Raw genomic sequence first — 27,109 nt, 5'->3', positions numbered from 1 at the left:
GGGTTGCCTGATGGCAAATGCCTCAAGAACTGCTGTTTCATGTTTTTTGCCTAGTTATTTCAAGTAAAAGGATACCAATCCCTGCCACTCCAACTTGGCTGGAAGCATAATTTTAATTATTTTAAAGGAAAGTGAAAGTGAAGTCGTTCAGTCATGTCTGACTCTCTGCAACCCGTGGACTGTAGCCCACCAGGCTCCTCCATCCATGGGATTCTCCAGACAAGAATACTGGAGTGGGTTGCCATTTCCTTCTCCAGGGGATCTTCCCGACCCAGGGATCGAACCCAGGTTTCCTGCATTGCAGGCAGACGTTTTAACCTCTGAGCCACCAGGGAAGCCCGAACTATGGGTTAATCTAACTTTGTGATTGCACTGAAAGCTGAAATTTTCCAAAAATTAGATGTATTCAGTTAACACCACTCACCATGTTAATGTTATCCTTAACCATATAATAAATGCAGACTATGTGGTTGAATTTCAGAACAGTAACCATAAAAGTGAAATAGGCAATTAGCACACATACAATATTAAGAGAGAACACACAAAGAGGTGGAAAGTAAGACCCAAAGGAGAAGAACAATACTATGTTGTCTCTCTTTTCCTGTAGCATTAATACATACATCAATGAATCTGGTATAACAAGGGAAGTTGCTGCTTCCAACATACATGTTATGCTGGCAAACAGACATCAGTAAGTAGGTAATAATATGCACCCAGAGGCTCAGGCCGCCGCGACAATCAGCTGCCCCACCAGAGGTAAGGAACATCTGGGTTTGGAGTCTTCAAATGGGAATAGTTTAATCTTTCCCCGGGCGGCTGAGAGTAGTGCACGGCAAATCTTTTGATTATAGCATGGAGTATGGAAAACAAAAACTTCAGCTACTGCTTTGGTTTCATCAGAAATTCTACAGGCATGTGTCTTATAAACAGTATATGGCAGAATTTTAAGCCAATCTGAGAGTCTCTGTTTTTCAGAAGAAATTCCAAGTGTTATTTTTGACTACTTCTTACTACTGAATGTCCTGTTGGTGAAACTGAAGGTCTTTTGCTCAGAAGGAATAAATCAAGAAGATTAAATGGAGCCCCTAGGGTTGTGCGGTGTCTAGCAGCCAGAACCTGAGGCTCATGGGCTGCTGAGTGGCTGTAAAGGGCCCCAGTGCTCCACCCTTCCGGGCAGGATGTCACTGAGATCCCGCCAATGGAGCCTCCTGCTGCTGTTGCTCTTCCGTTTCCTGGTGATGTAGCACCTCAGTCTGCATCATCACCACGTGACAGTGTGTGACCTGGATGTACTTCTGAGAGTCCATTTACAGATAAGACTTCCACTTCACACTTCAAGAGCATTCAAACTATTCTCATCAAAACTCATTGCTTGTCATCCTAGTGATTTTGCACCCCTTGGATGAGAAGGTCAGTCAGGCCATTAGAGTCATTTGGGGTGAAAAGAAGTCTTGGTGGGGATACAAGGTTCTTACATTTTTCTTACTGGGCCAACAGGCTGAAAGTGAAGACAAAGTGTTAGCATTATCTTTAAAGGATAAACACCTCCATTCTGGCAATATAATACAAGAGTTTTTATAGTCACATACAATAACCTGGGGCTTCCCATGTGGCTCAGTGGTAAAGAGTCTACCTGCCAAGCAGGAGATGTGGGTTCAACCCCTGGGTCAGGAAGATCCCCTGGAGAAGGAAATGGCAGGCTACAGTTCATGGGGTAGCAGAGTCAGACACAACTTGGCAACTAAATGACAACAATAACCTGATCTTGAAGATGATTAGGGCATTTAGGTGGATAACTGAGTTTTGCCCCAATGCTAGGTACATCATAAAGACAGACACTTATGTTTTCATCAATACTGGCAAGTTAGTGTATTATCTTTTAAATTTAAGCCACTCAGAGAAATTTTTCACAGGTTATCTTCTAATTGATATTTATCCCTATAGAAGATTTTACCAAAAAGCCCACATTTCATACTCGGAGTATACCTTTAGTGGTAAAGAATCCACCTGCCAATGCAGGAGACATAAGAGACATAAGATCCCTGGGTCAGAAAGATCCCCTGGAGGAGGACATGGCAACCCACTCCAGTAATCTTGCCTGGAGAATCCCATGGACAGAGGAGCCTGGTGGGCTGCAGTCTGTAGGGTCACAAAGAGTCAGATACGACTGAAGTGACTCAGCCATGTGTACCTTCAAGATGTTTCCCCCCAAATGCAGTGGACTGGGTTATATAACGTTCAGAGGTCTGGTGCCGATACAATTTGTAAAATGACAAGGCACATAAAATCCATCAAGTCTGAAGATATTTATGTTTGGATCTGTTTGAATTTATTAAAAGTGGACATTCTATTCCAGAAAACACCAATCTTTTCTTTTTATATAGGAATCACTTGGATGTCTGTCAACTCAGATGTGTGACTGAAGCCCGTGACTTTTCTTCCAAGGAAAGTATCGCATTTTGGCAGGTATGCTACGGAACACCACATGCCATTATTAATCTGACATTCTACCTAACACCTAGAGAAGGAAGGGATACTTTGTGGAAAGTGTTGAAGTAAGGACCATTAAATCTCCAACAGAAAACTCATGGGCCAGTCAGTGTGTTGGACATGGAACAGAAATTCACGAAGAGCCCATAGACTGAAGATGGGAGGGTTGCACTTGACCTATGGTTTATACTGACAAGTATCAAGTAGGGCCTTTTAAAGATGATATTCAGAGAAATTAAACATCATAGCTCAATCAGGAAAGAATCTGCCTGCAATGCAAGAGACCCAAGTTCGATTCCAGGGTCAGGAAGATACCCTGGAGAAGGAAATGGCAACCCACTCTAGTATTCTTGCCAGAGAAATCCCATGGGCAGAGGAGACTGCTGGGCTACAGTCCCTGGGATCACAAGAGTTGGACACGATTTAGTGACTAAACCATCACCACCACCAAGAAGGATGCAGAGTTTTTGTTAATAAAACTAATAGGACCAAATAATTTGAGGACATCATTCTATGGACTAGAACTTTTAAAAGGGTTTCATTGAATTATAAAGCTCATTTGTCTGTAACAATAAAGCAGTGTGGAATATTATTTATTCACTGAACAATCTAGTCAGTTCAGGATTTTGTATATATCTTGCATGGATTACCAGTATTTTTAATATATAGTTCTGTGGAAAAAAACTAAAGTTATACCAAAATTTTATCTGTTTTTGGTCATTCACAAGATACTTTAAGATGCTGCAGTATTTCAAAGCTATCAATCTTCATTTAATATTAGTGTTTTGTACTTTCTGAGTGTTTCAGTGCTATGGTTGTTTCAATATTATATAAACAGACCAGTGAAAAATCACTCTTTAAATTTTTTCCAATATTTCACTGATGAGTTTATTATGAATAGCTCTATTAATATGAAGCCATTGGTCACTACTGTGTATCAGTCATCTCTTGAACTTTGATAAAAATCTCATTATGATAAAACAGAGAAGAATTAAAGCAAGAAGATCTGAATTACTGTCTTGTTTGTAGAAATATAATCCCCTTGTTTTTAGATGTCACCGCATCTGGCTCATTGTTCCACCTGGAAATCAGGGGTAATACAGAATGCCAGGCAGCATATTTCCTTTTGGAAAGGACTCTGACGCTAAAAAGAATGAGAACATGATGGCCAGAAGGAATATCATGAAAGGAATGTCATATTTCAATACTTGAGGGACAGGGAAAACTAAAGATTCAAGTGACATCATTAACTGTGCCGTGTTTTTTCTCATTAACAATCATTCTAAGAATAAAAAGAGAACAAAAAAGAAAATATTTTGAACTGATAACCAGTATGAATTTGAAAAATAAAAACACTGAAAAGCCTGTTCTGTCCACTGTTTCAACAAAACTGAATTCACTATTCTAAGACTGTTAAACTCATAATTATTGGTAAGCAATATTTCCTATAATGATCTTGAAATGTAACATTCCTTTGAAGCAAAATAAAAAACCGAGTTAGTAACAAGAAGAAGTCCTCACTACTTCCTCTCCTATTCTGAAGTTGTCTACATGGACAACATAAACTAATAATCCATCAACTTTAATTTTATCTATTTTCTTACCAGTTAATAGGGCCCACATAAATTTTTATTCCTATTTTGGTCTAGGTAAATTTGTAGGTTCCATTTGACAGTAAAATGTCAATTCCCATTTTTTCTTCCTCTTCCTCCAGCCAGCCCTATATGCCAAAAATTATTGGAACAGATATTTAAGTGACTTCTGTCATCTTTAATTCATAACTTCGTTCATATAAGCTTTGTAGAATCACAAAAAATGAGAATAATATTTCTGAGAAATTAGAAATAAAAATTATATATTTATCTATTATAGTCAATATCCTTTTAGTTATCATCCTTTTAGCTAGTCTGAAATCAGAAGACAAAGTACTGAAATTTCCATTGGTTATAACACCGTCATTCCCTTTACATTCCCATGTCAAATAACTTGACTTCCTCTTTTTCAATGTGCCTTACGTTAATGCCTTAACAGACCTAATAGAAGCAGAAGAGATCCAAGAAGGGATGGAAAGAATAGAACTGTACAAAAAAAAATCTTAATGACCCGGATAACCACAATGGTGTGGTCATTCACCAAGAGCCAGACATTCTGGAGAATAAAGTTAAGAGGGCCTCAGGAAGTACTGCTGTCAATAAAGCTAGTAGAGGTGATGGAATTCCAGCAGAGCTATTTAAAATCCAAAAAGATGATGCTATTATATGCTGCACTCAATATGTCAGCAAATTTGGAAAACCCAGCAGTGGCCACAGGCCAGGAAAAGGTCAGTTTTCATCACAATTCCCAAGAAGGGCAGTACTAAAGAATGTTCAAGCTACCAGACAATTGCACTCCTTTCTCATGCGAGTAAGGTTATGCTCAGAATCCTTCAAGCTAGGCTTCATCATTCTGTGAATTAAGATCCTCCACATGTTCAAGCTGGGTTTAGAAAAGGCAGAGGAATCAGAGATCAAATTGCCAACATCCACTGGATCATACTGAAAGCAAAAGAATTCCAGAAAAACATCGACCTCTGGTGTGCTACAGTCCATTTGGTCACAAAGAGTCGGTCGGACACGACTTAGCAACTGAACAACAACAAACAAAATTTATATAACAAAACTTATAAATATATTCACCTTTTGACTTAGCAATTTCACTTTGGAAATTTACCATGAAAAAAAAAAATAGTATACAAACATATATGGACAAGGTTATTCCCCACATCACTGCTTTCAACTGCAAATTAATGGAAAAACCCTAAATGCAAAAAATTTTAAATTGGAGTGTGGTTGGCTAAATTATTGCAACAACACAATTAAGTAATATGTTGTTCTAGAAAGATGAAAAAGATCTTCCAAGATAAAAGAAAACAAAATAAAGGGCAGACTATTTACTGTACACAGCTTTTGAGTATGAAATAAGAAATAAGAAATACCCATGAATCAGAATAAAATATTTAACCAAGAAAATAATAAGACTGGTTACCAACAAGTGGTGTGTAGTGGTTTACTGTGGCTGCTGTAACAAATTACCACCAACGTGGTGGCTTACAACAGAAATTTATTCTCTCATTATTCTGAAGGTCCGAAGTCTGAAGTCAGTATCACTGAACTAAAATTAAGGTGTAAATAAGGCCTCATTCATAGGAGGCTCTAGGAAGGAATCTGTTCCTTGTCTCTGACAACATCTGGTAGTTGTTAACACTCTGTGACATGAGGCTCCAACCCAGCTTCTGCCTTTATGATCACACTGCCTTCTCCTTTCCTACGTCAAATCTCTTGTCTGCTTCCCTCTTAAGAAGAATACCCATGACTGTATTTAGGGCCCACCCAGAATAATCTGTCTCAAGAGTCTTAGTCAAATCTGCAAAAATGCTTTTTTCAGATTAACAGATTTCAGAGATTAGCACTTGAATGTCACCCATGGGACCACCTTTCAGCCTATTGGGAGTAAGTGAAAAATGGAGTGGAAGAGCTGGGCGAACGACTTTCAAACTATATAGTTCTGACTCCTGTTAGGACAGTAATTCCTATCGTTCTGAACCATATGAATGTTTCATATACTCAAAAAATAAAGAAAATCAACAAGGATACAGGAGGAATAACCCCTAAGGTGCTACATAGACAGAAAGAACTAGACATAAAAGTATTTCAAATAGTTATACCGAATATATCCACACTGAAAGATGGGTAGAGCCACTGGGAAGAACTAACTGAAGTAACTTTGGAACATGTTATTTTGCCTATATACTGTCAAGCTGAAAACAAAAAGACTACTAGTTAATTTTTACTACTAGTGTGACTGATCAACTTTGAGACTATCTTTTAAGCATACTACAATTGATTTACTAAGTGAATGTATTGTAAATAATCAAAGTCAGCTCTATCACTGTTAGCAAAGGGAATTAGAAATGCTGAAAAAGTTATGAATCTTATGGTGCTGGACTAAAATCGAAGGTATCAACTTGAACTATATATGTAGATATACATACACATAAATAGAGAGATAAGAACATGTGAGTGTGTGTATCTCCTAACTCTATCAACTGAGGGAACTTGGAAGCAATGATACCCCATTAACAATGAATAGGACAACTAGCACCCAGACCTTTTATCTAAATCCTGTTCTCTCCCAACAGGAACTGAGACTTCTAGGTAAAACAGCTCATTCCATTTCAAGGGCTGGAACAGTACAAGACAGACCAAGAGCATCTTATTCCAGAAACTAAGGAAATGTTCAAAGAAAGATGGAACTATGTCTTAAGGATACAGGAGTCAGTCTGAAGGGACCAAATCTGGGACAAGCCAAGAATCAAAATAAATGGTATCAATTTGACAGTACTAAGTAAAATGAGAATCCGTGTGTATGTACATGCTAGAATGTCAGCTAATTAAAGGAGAAATTCACCAATTGGCAACCACCATATTAATAATGGGCTTCCCCAGTAGCTCAGACAGTAAAAAGTCTACCTGCAATGCAGGAGACCTGGGCTCAATCCCTGGGTCAGGAAGATCCCCTGGAGGAGGGCATAGCAACCCACTACAGTATTCTTGGGCTTTCCTGGTGGCTCAGATGATAAAGAATCCACCTGCAATGCAGAAGACCTGGGTTCAATCCCTGGGTTGGGAAGATCCCCTGGAGGAGGGCATGGCAATCCACTCCATTTTAATTTGGGGGCTTCCCTGTAGCTCAGCAGGTAAAGAATCCACCTGCAATGCAGGAGACCCCAGTTTGATCCCTGGGTAGGGAAGATCCACTGTAGAAGGGAGAGGCTACCCACTCCAGTATTATTGGGCATCCCTGGTGGCTCAGCTGGTAAAGAATCCACCTGCAATGCAGGAGAAGGACTTGGAGAAGGGCATGGCAACCCACTCCAGTATTTTTGCCTGGAAAATCCCATAGACAAAGGAGCCTAGCGGGCTACAGTCAAGGGGTTTGCAAAGTGTTGGACACAACTGAACAACTCAGCAGACACAGCACACAAACTTCCTCAAAGGAATGCAAAAGTACTTAATAAAAGTCTGATAAGAAACAGAATATTCACATAGTCTCAAGTATTTCCTCATAACATACTTATTAATTACAAAGGAAAAACATAGCACTTCTAGAGTAGGGAATAAAACATAAAACTGGCAGGCGACCAAAACTGGAATCACCAACAATGGGACAAATCAACATCATGTGTCTCCAGATAAAACCACCTGAGAAGGACACAACCATAGCCCTGAAAAAATGTATAATCAGAGTTTAGGATGAAACATTAGATAAACCCAAACCAAGAGACACTCTACAAAATAAATGGACTACATTTTTAAAAAGTCAGTGTCATAAAAGAAACTTTTCCAAATTAAAGAAAACGAAAGTAACTCATGATTCTGAATTTGATCTTGGACTGCTGCTGCTGCTGCTGCTGCTGCTAAGTCACGTCAGTCGTGTCCGACTCTGTGCGACCCCATAGACGGCAGCCCACCAGGCTCCCCCGTCCCTGGGATTCTCCAGGCAAGAACACTGGAGTGGGTTGCCATTTCCTTCTCCAGTGCATGAAAGTGAAAGGTGAAAGTGAAGTCACTCAGTCGTGCCCGACTCTTAGCGACCCCATGGACTGTAACCTACCAGGCTCCTCCATCTGTGGGATTCTCCAGGCAAGAGTACTGGAGTGGGGTGCCACTGCCTTCTCCATTGATCTTGGACTAGAGAAAAATATTTTTTCTTGTGCTATATTATTTGGTCAATTGGTAAAATTTAAATTCATAGACAAAGTAAATAAGACTTAACAAATATAGATAGATTAAATGAATATTATTCATTATTCACTTATTATTATTCCTCACTTATTATTCATTTACAGACAGATTGATGTCCTTTGGTTACTTCAGGAGATCGTCTTACATTTCATAAAATAAACACTGAGTTTCAGAGAATCATATTTGTGACCTTCAAATAGTTCAGAAAAAAGAATGATAGAAATAAAATGTAAAATATTAAATCTGGGAAACTAGACAAAAGGTACAGAATAACTTTTTGCTTATATTTATTTGCTTGTTTGTAGCTGCACTGGGTGTTTATTCTTTGCACAGGCTTTTCCCAGTTACAGTGGGTGGGGCTACCCTCTAGCTGCAGGGTGCAGGCATCTCAGTGTGGTGGCTTCCTTTGTCTCAGAGCACCAGCTCTAGGGCACGGGGGCTTTAGCAGTTGTGGCTCGCGGGCCTAACTGCTCCACAGCATGTAGGATCCTCCTGGATCAGGGATCAAAACCGTGTCTCCTGCACTGGCAAACAGATTCTTTACCACTCAGCCACCAGGGAAGCCCCAGAAGAATTGTTTATACTGTTCTTGCACCATTCATTTTTGAGAGTCTGAAATTATTTTAAAAATACAAAACTTCAAAGGTCACTGACTAGGGTAATAATTTTGAAATTGGAAAACAGATATAGGGAACCTGACCCAGGACCAGGTGAAGGATGGAGAAGATTCTGCTAGAGTGTAAGGTCCAAAACTGTATAGTATATACATAACTGGAAATAGAACCATGTCTATCAATGTCTGCCTTCTGTCTTAACTCATTCCTATATTCAACTAGTGACTGCAACACAGTGTATGCTCTAATAAATGTATTAAATGGATGAACCCATATGTAAATAACAACCAGCAATAATAATCTGCATTAAGAAAATGAATCAAGCTATTCAGAAATAAGTCCCACAGATAAACATGAAGTTTCTAAACATATTTTAGCCACAGAATACTTTTTTCTACTAAAATCCTAAACAGAACCTCAACACAGGAAAAAAAAAAAATTTAAAGTGCAGTGACTCTAGTTTTGGTGGAAATCTAATGAAGGTTTGGAAACCCTTAACGTCTGTTCTTCCAACACCAAAACCCAACACCAATTCTCAAGATTCCAGAGCTCTGAGAATTTAAAGATGAAAGGACAGGCTTAATTTTGAAGTTACTACACCACCCTCTATTGCTAAGAAAAAAAAAACTCTTCCTCTCTAAACCTTGATCTAAAGAACCATTCAAAACCAAGGCAAAATTATTTCCTCTCACTGTTCTAAAGTCTTTGGAACTGTTAAATAATTAATATTCAAACCTGGTTCTCCTCAAGAACCTTCTACATCTGGATTCCTTAAAAATGGACAGTTGTTTAAAGCTATGAAATTTAAGACAAGTTGAACAGGAAAATCCAGGTAACAAAAATCAGTAAATAAGTATCCTCTAATAATAAAGATACATCCAAAAATTGGCTCACTGCATACAAAGGATGATTAACGAATCAACTGGTATCCCACAAATCATTTCAAGGATTCACAAAGCCAAAACTATCTTCATGGTAACATTGAGATGGTAACCGCCTTTATCATAAAATTAGCATTTGCATGCACAGTACAAAAACAAAGTTGGATAAAACCAATGGTGTCTTAGAATGAACAAAGGCCCTGGTATCAAACTGTATTAGTAGTCAGTGTATGTTTTACTGACAAACAACTGGCAAGGAGTTGGGGGAAGGCAGAAGGGAGTGAGTATTATTTAAGAATATACTTAATAAAGAGTTAAAATTATTTTTATTTTCTAAAATTTCAAACATTCACATCTTTTTTACAGTCTGTGTACTGAGAAACTATCAATTCAGCTCAGTTGTGTCCATATCTTTACAATCCCGTGGACTGTAGCACGCCAGGCTTCCCTGTCCTTCACCATCTCCTGAAGTCTGCTCAAACTCATGTCCATTGAGTCAGTGATGCCATCCAACCATCTCATCCTCTGTTGTCCCCTTCTCCTCCTGACTTCAATCTTTCCCAGCATAAGGGTCTTTTCTAATGTGTCAGCTCTTCACATCAGGTAACCAAAGTATTGGAGCTTCCGTATCAGTCCTTTCAATGAATATTCAGGACTGATTTCCTTTAGGATGGACTGGTTGGCTCTCCTTTCAGTCCAAGGGACTCTCAAGAGTATTCTCCAGCACCGCAGTTCAACAGCATCAATTCTTTAGCACTCAACCTTCTTTATGGTCCAACTCTCACATCCATACATGACTATAGGAAAAACCACAGCTTTTACTACACAGACCTTTGTTGGCAAAGTAATGTCTCTGATTTTTAATATGTTGTCTAGGTTTGTCATAACTTTTTTCCAAGGAGCAAGCGTCTTTTAATTTCATTGCTGCAGTTACCATCTGTAGTGATTTTGGAGCCCAAGAAAATAAAGTCTGTCACTGTTTCCATAAAATAGCCATATTTTATTCATATACTTCAGCCAAAGCAATATATTACAATACTCAGAGGTTAAAGCATCTGCCTCCAATGCGGGAGACCGGGGTTCAATTCCTAGGTCGGGAAGATCCCCTGGAGAAGGAAATGGTAACCCACTCCAGTATTCTTGCCTGGAGAATCCCATGGATGGAGAAGCCTGGTAGGCTACAGTCCATGGGGTCCAAAGAGTCGGACACGACTGAGCGACTTCACTTTCTTTTCACTTTCAGCCAAAATAATATATTACAATACAATGCAGAAGCAAATATAAAGATCCAGACATCTTCTACTAAGAGTCTGCAAAACTAAAGAGTTTTGCAAAAATGTAAAACAAAGGCAATCTAATTTTTTTGGCTGTTTTGGAAATTATTTTTAATTAAATATTATTTACATAAACATGTAATGAACTTATTATTGGTATTTTTAATGAATAGTTATATTAAATTTGTTTTACTCTAATGTGGCAAATATCAATATAATCACCAAAAAAATTTCTTGTAGTCTCCCTCAATACTTTTTAATAAGGTAAAATGGGTCTTAAGAATAAGTTTGAGAACTACTACTATTAAGCAGCAAACTGATTTGTCAGAAAACTTCCTCTAATCTCTACAGAATTAGAAATAAGAAAAAAACTGTGATTATTATCATGTGCCTGTATGCATGCTAAGTCACCTCAGCCATGTCCGACTCTGGAGACCCTGTGGACTGTAGCTCACCAGGCTTCTCTGTCCGTGGGATTCTCCAGGCAGGAATATTGGAGTGGGTTGCCATACCCTCCTCCAAGGGATCTTCCCAGCCCTGGGATCGAACCAGTGTCTCTAATGTCTCCTGCATTGGCAGGGGCCTTCTTTACCACTAGCACCACCTGGGAAGCCCTATTATCAGCATAAGATGAAGTAGCTTCAGTAGTGTCTGATTCTTTGTGACCCACCAGGCTCCTCCATCCATGGGATTTTCCAGGCAACAATATTGGAGTAGGTTGCCATTTCTTTTTCCAGGGGATCTTCCCAACCCAGGGATCAAACTCGGGTCTCCCGCATTGCAGGCAGACTCTTTACCATCTGAGCCACCAGGAAATCCCAAATGCTAGAGTGGGTTGCCACTTCTTCCCCAGGGGATCTTCCCAAGTCAGGGATAGAACCCGTGTCCCCTGTAGCTGCTGCATTAGCAGACAAATTCTTTACCATTGAACCACTTGGGAAGAGCTCCACTCAATTCAGTACAAGTAAAACAAATGTTCCAAAAATGCAACACTGCTATTAATCTTCAAACATTTTCCCTCACCTATTTTTTTTCCAATATAAGAGAAGGAAATTTTAGAACTCCTACATATTTTCTCATTCCAAATTTCTCTATTCCTACTGTATCATTAATGTTGAAAAATAGTCAATCGTTTTGGATGGAATGGAATACATTAATTTCAGTGGTGGATAATGTCTGCTATCTGACATACTATACCTTTTAATATATCTGAAATGTTCCACAGGTTAAAAAAATCTCAGCAAAGACTATAGGAGAAAAGGGAAATGGGAAAAAAATAGGGGAGAAAAAAGGAGGAATAGAAGGGAAAAGAAAAGAGGAGGGATAAGGAGAAGAGGGCAAGGAGGAGGAGTAAGGAGAGGGGGAAATAGAAGGAGAGGAGAAGCATGAATGACCTGCTAACTCTACCTTCCACAAAGCTGACTGGACATTTTAAGTATATGATACCCACAGACAAATTTTCTCTAGGTATCTCATACTTACTATGGCCTACCCAAAGAGCACTGCTTAAATGAAGCACTTGTTATCTAAGACAAACTTTCTCATAAACCATATTCAACGCCCAAGGCCAAAAACACTATTGTTTTTTGTTAAATTATGCTCAGTTTATTAACCTGAAACTGAACTGTAAACATTATTATACTAACTAAAGTTGCATATTTTTATCATCAGGTTCATGTAAGAACAATTATCAAGTTCATTTACATTCTAAGGTTTCCTCGCTACTTTCACTGAAATAGCTTTATAGGTCAGTTCTGGCTTGTTGTTGTTCAGTCACTAAGTCGTGTCCAACTCTTTGCAACCCCATGGACTGCAGCACACCAAGCTTCCCCGTCTTTACTATCTCCCAGAGTTTGCCCGAGTTCAGGTCCACTGAGTTGGTGATGCTATATCCATCTACACTGGAAAGCAGTTCTGGCGACTAATAAACCAATTTGCATTTCAGAAGCATATATACAATTCAAAATTTGACTATTTCAAAACAGGAAATAAAAATTTAGCCAATGTCTCTATAAAATAAGACTTCCTGGCAAAGCAAACATTACTATATAAAATTATAATCTGAACAAAAAACAGCACATTACCTTATTCACTGTTTTTACTTGCTACTTGAGCTTTACAAATAAGTACTTAATAAGTGGTGTTTATGAGCATTATAAAATTGTGAAAGATTAAAAAGCCATCTTTTATTCAACATAGCCAAAGAAATATCAACATATACTATCACACCTATTTACTAGTATGCCTTTTAAACATAATTCCATGCTGTAGCTCAGAAAAATGTCCACTTTTAAACAAGTCCTTATGTGAAAAAAACCTTAATGCGAGGAATTAAGGATCTAATGGTATGCTGTTGAGTGTTTAATGTGTATCAAGTGCTTTGACTAAGCGTTTTACATGGGCTACTGCTAAATCACTTGAAATCTCATAACCACTCTGTAATTATCATCTCTATTTTACAGCTGAGGAAACAAATCCAGTTAGTAACTAGTCGGCTAAAATTTGAACTCAGATCTGACTCTAAACCACAGTTTTTTTCCACTCTACCAAGTTACACAGATTAAAGATTACAACTTTCATTCATTTAAATAAATATCAGCAACAGTATCATTCAGTCTCAATTACACAAAAATGTAAATCATCTGTAGTACATGGCTTAACCCCAAACTCAGATATATAATCCCTAATGATTACAAATTAGTAAATGTACCAAATATTTCATGCTTGGCCCCTGACAAGCAAAAAGGTCCTCATATATAAACAGTCCACTATAAACAAGCTATTCCAAAACCTATTCAGAACTTAGAATGCACTTTCCTTTTATGGAGAAACATGCTAACTGATAACTCTAGTCCCAGGCCAACCCATATTTAAATGGTAATTTATCAACCATACTTAGCCACTATTTATAAATATAGGGAAATATACATATTGCGGTAGGGTGGGCAGTGTGGGTGTATTAATATTTGGAGTTCCAAGTTGTGATCTCAAGAATTCATTTGTCTGCCTGTTTGTCAGTGAAAGCAGAGACGTCCCTGACACCTAAGGCAGCATGGTAGCCTTGCAGAGAGGCAGGGATTCGGTAGCAGAGTCTAGGGTCAGAGAAGATTAATTAATAGTCTCTGCTGGAAAACCTAAACAATCACATAAGGGACAGCACTGCTCTACACAGAGATCGCTCACTTCTTCAGGCAATCTCTATTCTATAGAGCACTTATATCTATAGAGTGTATGTATAAGTCAAAAGCCAAGCATGTTATAAGCTAATTTGGTATACTGCAGAAAACACATCCTTACGTTCCTTTTTAATCTATTTCTACTTGAGGAGCATAGCTATAAACACAATGCTTAATAGCCAATCTGGTGAACATTATAGCTTAAATTATTAATACATCAACCATTATAACTACATTCTTTTGCCAAAGGAAATCTATACTAACAAGTTAATTTTTGTTACCCACATTGCTGTTGGGCTGCTTTCACCCACCATTAGTGTGTGTGTATATATATATATATATATATATATATATATATATATACATTCCATCTATCTGGTATTTTATTTTGATACTAAATAAAATATGAGATAATTAGTTGAAGAAAATATATAAACCCAAAAACAACAGTCATTAATGAGAGCTAAGTTCTACTAAGCATCTACCATGTAACAGCCATTATGTTGACTATTAAAATTATTGGCCGGCATTAAATTATTTCAATTAAACTTCATAATAACAATGCTAGTTATAAAACCCATTTAACAGACAGAGAAATAGAAATGTGGTAAATTTACTTCGCTCTTCAACATCGTACCATTAATATTTGGTTCTGGAATGAGGTCTGCTATCCAAGTTCAGTTCAGTTGCTCAGTCATGTCCGACTCTTTGCAACCCCATGAACCACAGCACGCCAGGCCTCCCTGTCCATCATCAACTCTTGGAGTCTACCCAAACCCATGTCCAATGAGTCAGTGATGCCATCCAACCAACTCGTCCTCTGTCGTCCCCTTCTCCTCCTGCCCTCAATCTTTCCCAGCATCAGGGTCTTTTCGAATGAGTCAGCTCTTCGCATCAGGTGGCCAAAGTATTGGAGTTTCAGCTTCAATATCAGTCCTTTCAATGAACACCCAGGACTGATCTCCCTGCAGTCCAAGGGACTCTCAAGAGTCTTCTCCAACATCACAATTCAAAAGCAACAATTCTTCGGTGCTCAGCTTTCTTTATAGTCCAACTCTCACATCCTTACATGACTACTGGAAAAACCATAGCCTTGACTAGACGGACCTCTGTTGACAAAGTAATGTCTCTGCTTTTTAATATGCTATCAAAGGCCACGATCTTATTCATTATTCACTTTACTACATTTACTGAGTACCACTGTGAGGGAAGAGGTACAAAATCACAGAGGTAAAGATATTCACATCCTAATATCCATTCAACAAATATTTCTTGAGTTCCTATTATGTTCCAGGCCCTGTTGTTTTTACTGGTGGCTCAGTTGAGGCTCTCCTCAACTAGTATTAACTCTATTATATAGTCATCTTCCAAAGAAGGCGATTGCACCCCACTCCAGTACTCTTGGCTGGAAAATCCCACAGACGGAGGAGCCTGGAGGGCTGCAGACCATGGGGTCGAGAAGACTCGGACATGACTGAGCGACTTTACTTTCACTTTTCACTTTCATGCATTGGAGAAGGAAATGGCAACCCACTCCAGTGTTCTTGCCTTGAGAATCCCGGGGATGGGGGAGCCTGGTAGGCTGCTGTCTATGGGGTCGCACAGAGTTAGACACGACTGAAGCGACGCAGCAGCAGCAGCAGCAGCAGCAGCAAGGACATATAAAAGGATTCAAAACACTCCTAAAGAGGTTCCCACTGGTCAAAGATGGGACAATTAGAGCTTCATTAACTGTATTAACTGCAATATATTAAAATCTAAATATGCGTAAATCCTTGAGTTCATAATGATCCTTAAGTAACTAAAACACTTTCAGCAGTTTTTACTGCACGTATCCACTTTCTTGAAAACGGGTAATTAAAAATGAAGAATTAGGCATTTATCCTGCCTGTCCTTGTAAATAGCAACCTCCTTCAAAAGGCCCGATGCACACACTGCCACACTCAGTGCCCCTGACCTTGCAGCAGGCCATCACCAACACATGCCTCTGCCGGAGACTCGTGAACACTCATAGGCAAGTCAGGGTCAGCCTTCTTTGTGGTCACCGTTCCTCCTCCTGGGTCCTGATGCGCACAAGGTTTTGTTCCAAGTTTTCACTCCAATCCCAAAGAAAGGCAATGACAAAGAATGTTCAAACTACTGCACAATTGCACTCATCCCACACGCTAATAGAGTAACACTCAAAATTCTCCAAGTCAGGCTTCAACAGTATGTGAAATAAGAACTTCCAGACGTTCAAGCTGGATTTAGAAAAGGCAGAGGAACCAGAGATCAAATTGCCAACATCCAACAGATCATCGAAAAAGCAAGAGAGTTCCAGAAAAACATCTACTTCTGCTTTATTGACTATGCCAAACCCTTTGACTGTGTGGATCACCACAAAATGTGGAAAACTCTTAAAGAGATGGGAGTACCATACCACCTGACCTGCCTCCTGAGAAATCTGTATGCAGGTCAAGAAGCAACAGTTGGAACCACACATGGAATAATGGACTGGTTCCAAATTGGGAAAGGAGCACGTCAAGGCTGTATATTGTCACTCTGCTTATTTAACTTCTATGCAGAATACATTATGTGAAATGCCAGGCTAGATGAAGCATAAGCTGGAGTCAAGATTGCCAGGAGAAATATCAATAACCTCAGATATGGAGATGACACCACCCTTACGGCAGAAAGTGAAAAACTAAAGAGCCTCTCAATGAAAGTGAAAAAGGAGAGTGAAAAAGTTGGCTTAAAACTCAACATTCAAAAAACAAAGATCATGGCATCTGGTCCTATCATTTCATGGCAAATAGATGGGGAAACAATGGCAACAGTGACAGACTTTATTTTCTTGGGCTCCAAAATCACTGGAGATGGCGACTGCAGCCATGAAATTTAAAGACACTTGCTCCTTGAAAGAAAAGCTATGACCAACCTAGATAGCATATTAAAATGCAGATACATTACTCTGCCTACAAAGGTTTGTCTTGTCAAAGCTATGGTTTCTCCAGTAGTCATGTATGGATGTGAGAGTTGGACTATAAAGAAAGCTGAGTGCCGAAGAATTAATGCTTTTGAACTGCGGTTTTGGAGAAGACTCTTCAGAGTCCCTTGGACTGTAAGGAGATCCAACCAGTTCATCCTAAAGGAAATCAGTCCTGAATATTCATTGGAAGGACCTATGCTGAAGCTGAAACTCCAATACTCTGGCCACCTGATGAGACAACCTGACTCATTGGAAAAGACCCTGATGCTGGGAAAGATTGAAGGCAGGAGGAGAAGGGGATGACAGAGGATAAGATAGCTGGATGGCATCACTGACTTAATGACATGAGTTTGAGCATGGTCCGGAAGTTAGTCATGGACAGAGAGGCCTGGCATGCTGCAGTTCATGGGGTCACAAAGTCGGACACGACTGACTGACTGAACTTCCTTGTAAATTGTGCTAATAACAAAATAACAGTTGAAGATATTATTATAGGGAAGTACCCTAAATCATAAATAAAAATTACTTAGAATATTGCCATTTTGCAATCCCCAATGAATTACTAGATGTAGGTATTAAATGGGCTTCCCTGATGGCTCAGTGACAAAGACTCTTCCTGCAATGCAGGAGACCTGGGTTCAATCCCTGCATCAGGAAGATCTCCTGAAGAGGGCATTGCAACCCACTCTAGTACTCTTGCCTAGAGAATCCCTTGGACAGAGAACCCTGGCGGGCTATGGCCCATAGGGTCGCACAGAGTCAGTCACGAATGAAGCAACTAAGCAGCAGCAAGCAGGTATTAAATATCCATGGCTGGTAACATCACAAAAAAGATTCACGCAGATATCAAGTCCCCCAATGAATATAACCTCATATAGTCTTGTCAGGATCATACCTAATTCTGATCAAGACTCTAGATCCCACAGAAAACCTGCAGGACACATAAAAAAGACAAAGGCATGTTGAATTAACCATTAGTATGCAATCAGCAGAACCAAACTATGGGAAACTCTACAAGTCAGCCAGGGTTCAGCAGCTAAACTGTGCAGAAAAGAAAGAAATGAGAGGGGGAACCTACAGATTAAAAGGCTCAAAAGGCATACCAAATTCAAAACTGAAATAGGTAAGATTAAAGTGTACTATCTAGAAACACACACACACACACACACACACACACGCGGGTGATAAAACTGTATTACCACAAAAAATCAAAATAATTGTTACTACTGGGAGGGAAACAGTTACAAGTTTCCGGGGTGGTGGCTATAACTGTGTTAGTTTACAATACATTAAATAGACTTGTTCTGTGTGGTCTTTTTTTGAATTTGTACTTTATTTTTACAATCATAATAATTATATTTTGTTGTATAATAAATTGTAAAAAAAAAAAAAAGGAAGGAAGGAATTTTGAGTCTGACACAGTTGAAATTCCAACTCTATCACATTCCTGTTGTGTGATCCTAGGCAAGTCATTTAATAACTCTATGCTTCAGTTTCCTCATGAGTGAAACAGAGAAAATAATAACCATAATACCGAGCAAAACATATAGTTAAAATGTTTCACAAAGTGCTCACTGGATAGTGTTATGATTTCAGTAAATAATTACTACCTATTCAAAAATGTGGCACTGTACTGCTAGGTCAAATTCTTTGCAAAGAATGATTATAGTACTCTTTGATATAAATTTTTTTTTATTATCAGTCACTTCTTGTATAAATCCTTGAAAGTGAAAAAATCTAATAAAGAAAATGTCAAATAATACTTAACATAAGTTTATTTACCCAGTACTTAGACCAAATGCCTTATAAAGCAGACATGTATATAATTTGAGGGAACATAAATTCATTTCTCTTGGGCAAATACCTACTGGTGAGATTTCTGGGCCACATGTTAAGTGTATGTTTAATTTTATATAAGAAACTGCCAAGCTATTATCCGAAGTGACTGTACAATTCTGCATTCCTATCAGCAATGTACACGAGTTCCAGCTGCTTCACATCTCTGCCAGCTTGGTATTGTCAGTTTTGTGTCTTCTTTTTGTTTTGCCATTCTAAAAGGTACATAGTAGTATTTCTTTTTGGTTTTAAGTTGTATTTCCCTAATGGCTAATAATGTTGAAATACTCAGGGTTTCTTTTTAATATTATATTTAATTCTTATTAAAGGACTACTTTTAATGTTTAGCACTCAGCCTGTTAATGTAATGAAACAGTTTTATAAACTAAACTAAGCTTGATGCAGAATCATTTACAATACTGAAAATTTCAAACTGGCCTCAAGAAAAAATAGAAACCTTATACAAACACTTTTAATTCATTCAGTATAAAATGTATTCAAATAAAGTCAACTCAAATTTTTGGCAACTTTTTAATAAAAATTAAGAAAATTAAATAGCTTCTTTATCAATTTTCTGCTTCTCATCTTCCCAAAACGCCTTCCACAAAATAACCTAAGCGAAACAGTGTCATACAACATTTATTGAGTGCTTAGTCTTTATGCATACAAATATTAATATCAAATGACCCTGTTCTCAAGCAGTTATTATTTATAATTTTAAAAAATTAACTTTCTCATTTTTTAAAGTCTTTCTCTTTTAGAATAGTATTAAATTTAAAGAAAAATTCAGAAGATAACAGAGTTCCTATATACTGCCTTCCCACTCAGTTTCCCCTAATTAGTAACATCTTACATTAGTACGTCTGTCTGTCTGTGAAAGTTGCTCAGCTGTGTCTGACTCTTTGCGACGCCACGGACTATACAGTCCATGGAATTCTCTAGGCCAGAATATACTGGAGTGGGTAGCCTTTCCCTTCTCCAGGGGATCCTCCCAACCCAGGGATCGAACCCAGGTCTCCCGCATTGCAGGTGGATTCTTTTACCAGCTGAGCCACAAGGGAAGCCCCGTATAGTACATTTGTTAAAATTAATAAACAAATGCTGATGTATTATTATTAACTAAAGCCTGCAGATTACCTAAACCTCTATTTCTGTTCCAGGATCCCAGTTAATATACCAAATTATATTTAGTTGTCATATCTCTTTAGGTTCCTCCTGGCTAGGACAGTTTTTCAAACCTTCCTTCTTTTTAACAACTCAAGAGTTCTGAGATATTTTGTAGGTATGATACCTCTCTCAGTTTTGCGCCATACTCAGTTTTAAACTTAAAATTTTTTACTTATTAAACAAATTTTATTATCAACCAAAGCTTGGTTCAAATTTTGGAGTTACTAATAACATGTATATTTTTCTACAAATATAGGAAAATATTCTAAGGTACGAGTACTATAAACTATAATTAAAATGATATCTACATTTCAACAATCCCGATCTCTAACTGCATCACCAAAGCGTATAACAGGTCTCCATGTATGAAATAAGGAAGTAAATTTCCAAAATTATAATGAAAATCAGTTACTTGTCAATGTACTGTCTCTGTAAAAGATATCTTGCCACTTATCCAAAATATCATCTTAATAAAAAATGAATCACTTAAAATGTGTGAAAACACATTTCTTTCTGCATAACTTGCTCACTACACTCATTCACTTTTTTCTTCACTTTTTTCTTCTTTTAAAGGCAGATGTGGTTTGATTATGAAATATAGTTCCAGTTTTGTTACCTTGGGCCTAAAATAATTACTACAAGATGCAGTTGTTATAAACTGTTGCACAGATAAGGAAGTTTCTCCTCAAGTCAAGGATACTTCTCATCTACAACAAAAGAGATCACTGGACTATGGTGAAATGTTCCCCTAATATGTATAGTATCTCACTTTATGCTTTTATTGATTCTTCATGGGCTCTAACGAACTCTTGTTAATACTTGTGACTTACATACTAGTCACAAATGTCATAAAAATCTAAGAGCTGGTTGTTTTTTTTAAAGGCCTTAAATCACCAGGGAAGTTAAGTCTTTCCCAGGGAGAAGGATTCTAGATAGGTGCGTGCATCGTAAGGCAGTTGTTCAGAGAATTCAGTGAAGACACGGAAGGCACTTATGGTAACTAGCTGACAACCTGGAAAGCTAAGTTTTATCAGGTGGAAGTAATGCAGATAAATGTGTTGCAGCAAGTGCTAATTATTCCAAATCTAACTAAATTCTATCAGAAAAAAAACACCAAAATAAAACTTTTTTTTCAACAAGTCAATAGCATAGGGAAAAATAGAGAGCCAGGCTATCCTAGTTTCAAAGAAACAAAACACGGTACACAACCGATTATAGTAAGTTTTTTTTTTTTTTTTTAGAAATTTAAAACAGATGTTACACAACCAATTATAGTGACTGCACCATTTTGGGATCCAGATTTAAACAAACCAAAAGCAAAAGGACTTTTTGTACATAACAGGGGAGTATCAGTTAATTTTAAGAATTACAGTTAATTGTTTTTAAGTATAACAATGGCATTGTAATTACACTACAAAAAGAAATTCACGTTTCTCTATTCATGGATAAAATAGCATGATTTCTGGATTTTCATCAAGATATATCATCAAAAAAGGTGTTGAGGGAAGAGACAATAGGCCCAAAATGGAGTTGTTTGTGCTAAGACCCATGTCCGCAAACCAAGACTTAATACCTAACCCAAAAACAATTTCAATCTCTCACAGGAATGCAATCTTAAACAAGTCAATCTGGAATTTCCTGGTTAGCAGTAGAGAAATAATCCACCTGACAGACCTCTTGAATTACCCCAAAGGAAGATGAGGCAACTCTGCTCTTTGTCCCTGCTCCTGTTCCCTTCCATTTTGCTCAACTCTTCAAAGCTCCTTTCTATTTGCTAGCTAGAATGGAATGCTGCCCAATTCATGAATCACTGAATAAAGCCAATCAAATTTTCAGATTTACTTAGCTGAATTTTGTAATGATGTTACATGGAAATTCAATGCAATGTTTTTGTTTTTGCAGTTTAAAGTTACAAATAGAATGAAAAAATAAGTTAAAACTTTAGTACAGAGAGATTAAGGTGCCTTCCCTTTGAGGATTTTCGTTTCTGTTGACATAATTGGGGCCTAATACAATGTCTGCCATACAGTACTTTCTCAATAAAACAACATTTGATGAACATACTATTAAACTGCCTAACAAAGAGGAAAACAGACGTCTAAGACAATAAAAGTGTCCCTTATTCAAAACAGGTGACATAAATTTCTAAGAAAATGTGCCTCTCAGTCAAGTCTGGGCAGCAATACTGACAAGTTTACAAGGAGGGTATTAGTGAGTTAGACATAATCACTGGAGGAATTGCTGGTGGCTAATTAACCAAACTAATCTATGTCAATCACCACTGGGTGGGCCCCAAGGGGCTCTCGCTTCTGGTGCCAAGCGCCTGGCTAGGCCAGGCGCAACCCGCTCCGGGGACAGCGTGAGGTGGGGAGTCTGAATGTGGCAGTACACCTGTCAAACAGTAACGCAGGTGTCCTAAGGCAAGCTCAGAGAGGACAGAAACCTCCCATGGAACAGAAGGGCAGAAGCTCACTTGATCTTGATTTTCAATACGAATACAGACCGTGAAAGCAGGGCCTCACTATCCTTTTTAAAAAAAAAAAAAAATTTAATTTAAAAAAACCACCACTAGGGGGCAGAGAAGAGGGGGTGGTGGTAGTACTTAATGGCTACACATGATTTGGGGGGAATTATATCTTTTTCAGTACAAAATAAAATACCAGCAACTACATTTACACATTGATTTATATACCAGTTTTTAAAACTTCTTTAAAACTAATTAAAACGTAGGAAACCACATAAGTAGCCCTTACAACTGCTTCTGATTGTAATCCTGTGCCGGTGAAACCATATACCAAAAAATGTTGAAAGTAGAGACTTCGGGAATTTAAGAAATGCAAAGTGAAATGGTACCAAGAGTTTAACCACAGACGGAGAAGCGGGAGAAGGGGAGCTGCCTTAGGATGGAGGTTGGCAGCAGCAACTGGAGATAGTGCTAAATATTTAGGTTTTGTTAACCTGAAAAAAACAGACAACATGACATAATAGATCAAAGGGAAGAGAGGCAGATGAAGAAAGGACATGTGAATGCAAATCCTCCTTCTCTAAGCTACAAAGTGACTAGAATGAAATATTACCTGAGAGGGAAGAAATGGAGAAAGAGAAGAACCTTTAATTCTATTTCTTAAGCTATTTCTTACTCCTCCTCATATTGTTACCCCCCCAAAAAAAAATCACTTGGAAAGTAGCAGAACTGTGAGCCCAAACAGTGTGATTCAAAGTTGTGAAACCTCCTTACTATACAGAAGTAGAAACCAATGAGTCTAACAGAAAACACCAAGGTAGAGAGATGGCTTAAAACCAAACCAAAAAAAAAAACAGCAAGCAAACAAACAAGATCACATTATGACTCTTCACAGTTAAGACTTTTAAGTTACTTCCCAGGTCCAGAAACTCAACCTAAACTCCTTTCCACACTCACTCTACTGTTTGGTAAACCTCTCTTTGTATCTAGAATCTCCCTGGTTCTGCTGGCTTGTTGTTTTAAGCATTTACTGTAATCACCATGGAATCACAACAAGAAATATAAAGTTTAGAAAAATCTTATAAAGTTCATGGGTGCCTCACATATCCTGACTTCACTGGTCAGAACAAATGGTATCCAGAAGTTTTCAGTCGCATATCTTCTTGTCTCAAGTAAAGTGCATTTCTCAGTCCCTAAATAGTTGCTGTTTCAAACACTGAAAGATGATGCTGTGGAAGTGCTGCACTCAATATGCCAGCAAATTTGGAAAACTCAGCAGTGGCCACAGGACTGGAAAAGGTCAGTTTTCATTCCAATCCCAAAGAAAGGCAATGCCAAAGAATGCTCAAACTACTGCACAATTGCACTCATCTCACAAGCTAGTGAAGTAATGCTCAAAATTCTCCAAGCCAGGCTTCAGCAATATGTGAATCGTGAACTTCAAGCTGGTTTTAGAAAAGGCAGAGGAACTAGAGATCAAATTGCCAACATCCGCTGGATCATGGAAAAAGCAAGAGAGCTCCAGAAAAACATCTATTTCTGCTTTACTATGTCAAAGCCTTTGACTGTGTGGATCACAATAAACTGTGCAAAATTCTGAAAGAGATGGGAATACCAGACCCCCTGACCTGCCCTTTGAGAAACCTATAGTCAGGTCAGGAAGCAACAGTTAGAACTGGACATGGAACAACAGACTGGTTCCAAATAGGAAAAGGAGTACGTCAAGGCTGTATATTGTTACCCTGCTTATTTAACTTCTATGCAGGATACATCATGAGAAATGCTGGGCTGGAAGAAGCACAAGCTGGAATCAAGATTGCTGGGAGAAATATCAATAACCTCAGATATGCAGATGACATCACCTTTATGGCAGAAAGTGAAGAGGAACTAAAAAGCCTCTTGATGAAGGTGAAAGAGGAGAGTTGAAAAAGTTGGCTTAAAGCTCAACATTCAGAAAACAAAGATCATGGCATCCAGTCTCATCACTTAATGGCAAATAGATGGGGAAACAGTGGAAAGAGTGTCAGACTTAATTTTGGGGGGCTCCAAAATCACTGCAGATGGTGATTGCAGCCATGAAATTAAAAGACGCTTACTCCTTGGAAGAAAAGTTATGACCAACCTAGATAGCATATTCAAAGCAGAGACATTACTTTGCCGACTAAGGTCAGTCTAGTCAAGGCTATGGTTTTTCCAGTAGTCATGTATGGATGTGAGAGTTGGACTATGAAGAAAGCTAAGTACCGAAGAATCGATGCTTTTGAACTATGGTGTTGGAGAAGACTCTTGAGAGTCCCTTGGACTGCAAGGAGATCCAACCAGTCCATCCTAAAGGAGATCAGTCCTCGGTGTTCTTTGGAAGGACTAGTGCTAAAGCTGAAACTCCAATACTTTGGCCACTTCATGTGAAGAGGTGACTCACTGGAAAAGACTCTGATACTGGGAGGGATTGGGGGCAGGAGGAGAAGGGGATGACAGAGGATGAGATGGCTGGATGGCATCACCAACTCAATGGACCTAAGTTTGAGTGAACTCCAGGAGTTGGTGATGGACAGGGAGGCCTGGCGTGCTACAATTCATGGGGTCACAAAGAGTCGATTGAGCAACTGAACTGAACTGAAATAGTTGCTATATTTCAAAGTCTTTTTTTATAACACACCCATGATTATAGAAGGGGACAACAGAGGAAAGAGATGGCTGGATGGCATCACCGACTCAGTGGACATGAGTTTGAGCAATCTCTGGGAGTTGGTGATGGACAGGGAAGCTTGGCCATACTGCAGTCCATGGGGTTGCAAAGAGTTGGACACAACTGAGCGACTGAACGGAAAAGACCCTGTGTCAGGTATTCTGCGTGCATTACTGATAATTCTTATCACATCATCTATAAAAGGGAGATATTATCAATGCTGCTTTTGCTGGAAAACAATGGCTTCAGAGAAGCCAGATAAGATGCCCAAAGTCACTGTAAATGCTGTAAATGGAGGAGCTGAGAATTTGAAAGAGGCCTTTCTATCTCCCAAGTCTGATCCATTAGCCATACTGCCTGTAAGGCATTTTTTCAGAACCTGTTCCTGGACAAAATTTCATTTCAGGGAAATCCTGAAAACTTATTTTTTTAAATGCATCAGTTGATACTACTCAAGTTTTCCATGGAAACTAATTATCAGTAACTCAAGATAATAGCTGTAAATATATAGCCAGGACTGCTGCACTGCACAACTCCACAGAGCACTTTGTGTGTGTATGTGTGTGAATGGTGTCCTCTGGATTGTGTGATGTAGCAGCAATAACCCAAATGCTCATCAAAGGCCTTGTCAAAGCTATTTACTGTATGACATGGGGAAAAAATACAATCATTTTTTTAAAAACAAATACACATTCTCAGAATGTTAAAGAAATGCATTTTAAATCACAGATATACTCAGCATCATGAGTCATTAGGAAAATACAAATTAAAAGCACAATGACATAAATCTATGAAAAGAACTTAAAAAGAAACTGACAACACCAAGTGCTAGCAAGGATGAAGATCAGCTGGAGCTCAAACATGTTGAACACGGGAATACAAAATGGTGAAGCCAACTTTAGAGAATATTTTGGCAGTTTCTTAGAAAAGTAAACATACACTTACCATATGATTCGGCAATCCCACTCCTAGGTATTTACCAAAAGGAAATGAAAATTCGTGTTCTTACAAAGTTATTCTCAAATGTTTTCAGCAGCTTTACTTATAACTGCCAAGAACTAGAAGCAACCCAAACTTCTAAACAGATGAATAGACAAACTCTTTATTTCCTCTTTGCTTTCTGCCATTAGTGTGGCATCATCTGCATATCTGAAGTTGTTAATATTTCTCCTAGCAATCTTGATTTCAGCTTGTGACTCATCCAACCAGTTATTCTGCATGATGTACACTAGATAAAAGTTAAATAAGCATGATGACAATATACAGCATTGATGGACTCCTTTCCCAATTTCGAACCAGTCTATTGTTCCATGTTTGGCTCTAACTGTTGCTTCTTGACCCACATACAGGTTTCTCAGGAGACAGATAAGTTTGTCTAGTATCCTATCTCTAAGAATTTTACACAGTTTGCTGTGATCCACACAGTCAAAACTTTAGAGTAGTCAATGAAACAGAAGTAGATGTTTTTCTGAAATTCCCTTGCTCTCTCCATGATCTAACAAATGTTAACAATTTGATTTCTGGTTCCTCTGCCTTTTCTAAACCCAGCTTGTACCTCTGGAAGTTCTCAGTTCAGGTATTGCAGAAGCCTAGCTTGAAGGATTTTGAATATTACCCTGCTAGCATGTGAAATGAACACAACTGTATGGTATTAATAGTTTGAACTCTCTTTGGCATTGTCCTGGAATTGAAATGAAAACTGACCTTTTTCAGTCCTCTGGCCATTGCTGGAATCAAGATTGCCGGGAGAAATATCAATAACCTCAG

General features: G+C 38.4%; 1 protein-coding gene and 1 pseudogene across 6 annotated transcripts in view; one reads left to right on the top strand and one right to left on the bottom strand.

Moving 5' to 3' along the window:
- Window positions 1–27,109, bottom strand: part of FUT8 (fucosyltransferase 8) — a 315,512-nt gene that overhangs the window by 269,388 nt on the left and 19,015 nt on the right. The gene's annotated exons all lie outside the window — the stretch shown is intronic.
- Window positions 708–2,498, top strand: LOC138444239 (UDP-GalNAc:beta-1,3-N-acetylgalactosaminyltransferase 1-like; annotated as a pseudogene).

The sequence above is a fragment of the Ovis canadensis genome, chromosome 7, assembly GCF_042477335.2.
Source record: "Ovis canadensis isolate MfBH-ARS-UI-01 breed Bighorn chromosome 7, ARS-UI_OviCan_v2, whole genome shotgun sequence".
Classification (NCBI taxonomy): domain Eukaryota; kingdom Metazoa; phylum Chordata; class Mammalia; order Artiodactyla; family Bovidae; genus Ovis; species Ovis canadensis.
Note: the sequence above shows the minus strand (reverse complement) of the source record. Positions and strands in the feature narration are given on the sequence as shown.